Source organism: Haliotis asinina, chromosome 7 (assembly GCF_037392515.1).
Source record: "Haliotis asinina isolate JCU_RB_2024 chromosome 7, JCU_Hal_asi_v2, whole genome shotgun sequence".
Classification (NCBI taxonomy): domain Eukaryota; kingdom Metazoa; phylum Mollusca; class Gastropoda; order Lepetellida; family Haliotidae; genus Haliotis; species Haliotis asinina.
Genome location: NC_090286.1, coordinates 57,137,787 through 57,143,786, shown reverse-complemented (window position 1 = coordinate 57,143,786; position 6,000 = coordinate 57,137,787).

The window sequence follows — 6,000 nt, the reverse complement described above, 5'->3', positions numbered from 1 at the left end:
TGTCATGACAAATCTGCAAGGTGCGATTAAAGAAGGAATGTCATCTGTGTGCAGTAAACAGTTCCACGTTGTATTTGCGCTGCATGCTATGCGCACTTGAAGACAACTGTAGACAGGAGTCGAGTTTAAGAAATTTCTACGTCCAACGTTGGAGAGTTCGATCTTAATTAAGATCGCGATCTTAAATCCATGATGTCTTAAGATCGTCTTTGTGCAAGTGGATTAGGGCAATTGTATGGTGATTGTAAAGTTGATTGTAGGGGCCTAAGATTGATTGTAACTAAGATTGCTCTGTGCAAGCGGGCCCTGATCTTCAGACCACTCATTCCCAGATGCAGCATCCCGGACGGACCAGGCGAGCGTGCCACCAGAGCCTACATCACCCCCGACAATGCACAACGGTCATCGTAACAGGTAACTAGTAAGAGGGTTTACTAACACCCAAATCCCGTGTTCCATTTTGCTGTAATCCTATTGGGTTTACGTTGCTAATAAAACGTTGAAGATATAATTATTTTCTATGTATTGTCTGGTCATATGATATTATGCCTCCATTCGTATCAAAGCTTAAAGCTTTATCAAGTCTCTTGAACTGTTGTTTCAATACAGTTTAAAGGTCACATATACTCTAACAGGTAACAAACGCAAAATCACTTGCTGACATCGTTATAAATAAAACCCCGTCATTTAAAATGCTCATTTCGATCTCTAATTACCTTAAATCGACCTTTTTGTCAACAGAGCAAAATTCGCAGCCGCAAACGAAATTGCAACCAATCAGAGCGGCGCGTCTCCATGACGTAATAGTGGGTATAGAAATGAGGGTCTGTGCAGTATTCATCTACATTTCAGGGGTTAAACTATTTCGTTTACAGGTTTGTACAAACCTGAAATCGCGAAAGCTGTTGAGAAAAATGAAAGCTATATGTTCTCACAATCTACTATCATTTAGTTTTGTCTCCTGCTTTGCCTAGATTTCGAGTTACAACCCTTGTTTTCATAGACGATTCTGTCAAAATCACTTGGTGTCGCTAGGTTGTAATCCATGTTAGGTGGTATAAACCTACACGTTATTTGTCATCATTCACTTGATGCTCAGTTAGTGAATTTATAACAGGTTATTAGTGGTAACGCCACTTAGAATACCCGACAAAGGCCCCCATTTGGCATTTCTTTTGTCTGGATCGATCAAAGGATTAACCGATAACACGCTGATTGATTAATTAGTTATTCTGGGGATTTAAATGGGGGATTTGTCAAAAGGCAGTGTTTATGTATGTACATTTACTAATCTATACTGAATACACTCTATCGTGTCTGTGTCTATGTAAAACAACGCCCTTCTTTCAAAGGATTAACAGCCAATACATTGATTGATTGCTCATTATTGGCTAACTAAATAACTTTTTAAATAGAATGACGCACATTATGCAACTAGTTGCCTGGTGTGCTATCTTGGTAACCAATGAAACTATACAGCAATGTGAAAAACCTGAAACGATACATCACGTTTTCGTATATTAGACTGTTAAAAGATACATCACTGGGAAAATCTGCAGATGAATTATATATCACTCGTTTTTGTGGATATTGATGGATACATTCCTCGAAGAAGGTAATAGCCTGACATTGCTCCTATCATTTTAATTTTAATATTTGCTTTTTTTTAAATACGTTGTCGTAGCTTTCAACAGAATCCTTGTTTTCGTCGTAAAGTGTTATGATGCAGACGACATACACTAGGGCGTGGGTGCGAATTATGATTCATATAGGAAAACTATGAAATGTCTACATATTACATTCCTGTTATACATTCGCAGATCGCTTCTTTTTATTAAGTTTCAAAATGCATGCAAGTATGATTATAAAGTAATTAGGATTATGAGACCAAGTATAAAGACGTTTATTGACAAGTGTCTACATACTGGTGAGTGAACGTTACAAACCAAGTTAATTTAGCAAGTGAAGAAATTTATCACACAGTATTTTCACTTCGACCCCGACCTCGCTTAGGTTATGTTACAGGTTGTTTCATGCAAACTCCTTTCGGTAATGATTCAAATACTTGTTCATGTATTTTCTTGATGAGAACAAACCATACATAATCTCATTAATTCAAATGGATTTGGCTTCACGATTTTCAAAAATGGCGGCGCCCGGTCTTGGGATGAATGCTATTTAAGTTTGTTTTCACCGACTTACAAAATCCAAATTACTTTCTACCGGTAGTAAAATATGTATTTTATTGATGGACATTAGGATTTTACATGACATTGGTTATAACATAACAATTTCACTCTTGGAAGTGAGGTGGAGGTCAATATAACATTGCTTGCAATATACATGTACTTACGATAATATTGTCACTTCGACCACAACCTCGTTTCCGAGGAAGAAAGCGTTATATCCATGCAAAATCCTTTTGGTCAGCAATGTGTAGTAAGCAGTCTTGATTTTATAAACTCGATGAAACTTGAACTCCATTTTCTATCCTGGAAGCGTGGTAGGGGGCGAACCATCCGATTTAGTATATACCACAGGCTTCCACAAAGCTCACTTCGCACACACTAACAACAAATTTAAGCACAAACTACAGAGTCTGGTGGAAATCTGTGCATAGTGACACCATCACCCGACCCCAAGGAACAATTGACGGCAACACAACAATTCGCATGTCTTTGGTGACGTCGAGAAATCAGCAAAATGACGAGCTTCCAACACATTTTCTATACATTTAACTGGAAACCGTTCTTCCTATGACGTCACTGTAGGGCTCTGGCGACAGAGTTACGTAACCTGTCTGCGGTTTCGTTTGCGGGCGAGAGAGAAGCAGACTGCTTTTTAGCAACTTTTTAACTCTTGGTATTAATTAACCACAAGTTTTTTTAAAAAGAAATTGGTGTTTCGTTTATGACTAACCAAAAGTCTTTCAAATGCAGTGATAAAAAGAGTACCAAAAATCGAGTTTAGTGGTCCTTTAAACGGAATATGGAGAGTTGGATGGTGGTGCAATCTCCTTCAAAATCAGTCAAAACGGAATACTTAGGCAAACAACGGTTGAGATTTAACGAAAAGTAGAATTGTCACTGTCTTTTGAGGTAAGCAATCGCCAGTGGCACGTGCACGATGTACCTTCGAAATGCCGTCCATGTGCAGGATGTCAGTGATGTACCGTTCTCCATTGTTTGGCTGATCGTTACACGGCCAAATTTACAGTGATCATGGCATGAATGAACCTGTCACGTCCGTTGTGCGGATCCAGCATTTCTGCGAATATACGAGTCGCCCATGCCATTAAGGTTTACATGCAAAAACGTGCGGATATACGAGTGGCAAATGCATTTAAAGTTTAGATGCATATACATACTTGTATCTTGAACTGTGTACCATGAAGTCATTTTTCCGTAAAGGTTGAATTTTTCAAAACTTTGTTTGCTCTTTTGCAAACAGTGGAACGTTGAGACATCGTCAATAATGAAAAGCCTTTCATTAATCCTGGGCCTTGTGAATGTTACAAGTGAACAACCTATGGATTTAAGCTTTTAGAATGAGGGCATTACAATATGCTGACAGGCAAAGAAGCTATATTCCTGATAACCATCAGCTGTAGATGTTGCGTTACGATTTTGTTGCTAAGGTAACAGGTTATAAATGTATCTGGACATAGTTCATTTTCAGCACACTAAGGAATACGTGGGTGAGTTTAGTTTCAGGTCGCATTAAGAAATATTCCACTTATATGGCGACGGTCTATAAATAATCGAGTCAGGACAAAACAATCTAGTGATCAACAGTACGAGCATCGATCTTCGCATTTGGGATACGACATGTGACAACCGGATCAGCGATCACACGATCCCTTATGTCGCTCACGTTTGTTCTGAAATTTAGTTAAAAGACCACTAAAAGTCGGGTAGTGTGCACCCCCAGTTTTCTCAATAATGTGCACACATCAATCAAACACTCGATTTAAACAACACCTTTCCAGATATGGTTCATATGTAAGGTTATGTACGGTATGTGTAAACGAGGTAAGGGTTTTGTCTGGGGCTGATATGATGTGAGATCTTCGGGGTGTAGGACTTTTAAGGGCGCTTAACCCAATTTGTGGGTGGTGGGTGACTTGTGTCCTATGGCTTGTTATAATTTGTTGTGCAACAAATTAAATTCTCTCCCACAACCTTCCTGGATAAAGAAATAATTACTCGAATCCTAAGTGGCATTTTCTTCTGTACATGTCGGACTGACTTTTGCATTGTTTGAGATGAAAAGAGAGTTAAGGGCCAGAGCGACTTCATCTCTATAGTCCTGACTGTACTAATGTTACCTGTAGGACATGATATGTTTAACTATTTCGTGAATTCACTGATTTTCAGTGATTCATTCATATAATGTTCACGAATATTCTGACCTGTACTCCAAACAGTATTTGTGTCTGTAGGTAGTTAAGACTTGATATTCTTCTACACATACGTTCTATATTGTATATGTTGGGTTTGACTGTCAGCTCATTTGCATGATCCACAAGATCTCTTAACGTAGAGTAAGTTCGCAGAAGTGTCACGTCCCGTTATTTCCCACTTTTGAACCACGATTTTAACGAACAATACCTGTGTAAATCGAAATGGTACTCGCGTGAATTTGTCAGTATTTTGAGATATGACCTCGAATTGTAAAAACCTGTCGAATCCCGAGGCTCGTGATGTAAGCAAGTTGGAGATCTCTGTCTATCTGCAGATTTCCGAATGAGATCGTCTTTTTTCACGTTACCCGGCTTTTCAGACAATGTTTCAGAGTTTTCCACACATCGTCTATCACATTCAAGTCCGGAGTTTGAGCTGGCCAACACAAAGTACGAATTCCACAGTCACCTTTCCACTGATTGGCGTGCAGCGAAACTTGAACGTTGTCCTCTTGGAATATCCACGGCCCGGTTTTCAATGGCTAGTAATGGCAGGTTATAGATTTTCACCAAGAACGTCAATATACTTATTTGTGTTCATGTTTCCATCTCCAGGTACCATGATATCTAATGCATCCCCTAAACATCGCCGATATCACAAAGTCCTGTTGTCCTGGTAGGTGCTAACACCTAAACATTCGGGGAGTAATCTCTCATTTCTCTTCCTCCGTAAAAAACAATATGATACTTCCGTTTTGTAATTGAGTCTCGGCACTGAATATAAATTTCTGTTTCCAGTTCTCTCTACCTCACTGCAGATTGTGTATTTGGTGCGGAAAAATCCAGGTCGACACACTCTGTTCACGGGTAATATAGTAATTATCTTGCCTTCGGTTATCACTATAGGCGGGTGTGTATCCTTGCGTCCTTGCGTCGGCCTCTCTTATGTGTGTGGATAGTAGTGACGTAGTAGTAGTAGCAGAAGTAGTAGTAGTGGTGGTGGTGGTGGTAGTTGTTGTTGTTGTTATTGTTCGTTTGTTTGTTTGTATATTTTAGTCTGCTCTTGTACATACATATAATGTAAACATGAATTAATGGAGCCCACAGAAGGCCACGAGAGACTTAACGAAAATTAGAATATGTAAGATGGATAAAATGATTAAATTATTTTGCATAAAATTATACAGTTGAAGTCACACGCACGCACGTAAACACATAGTATCAGTGGAAATCACAGAGGTTCTCACACAGAGATACACATCCACAGATTGTATCTACATTCCCTACATAGGTGCCACGTGTGAAGCTGGTGTCCCCAGCAGTGATGTTGATGGAAACCCAACTCACACTCATTTTACTCGATTGTGAGATCCTCCGTTGCAAACAAACACATTATCCTGACATGCTGTCATGACTGGAGCAAGACGCCGATTAAGGCAAAGAAATATTGTAAGAACAGCAGCAACAGCTGCGTAAACCACCAGAATCAGTTGGAAGGAAAATGGGACAGAAAATGCCTTTTCTTCATCCATTCACTGCTACTTTTCCTTTCACATTTAATGAAATCTATTTCGACCGATAACGGAGACTGGCTATTG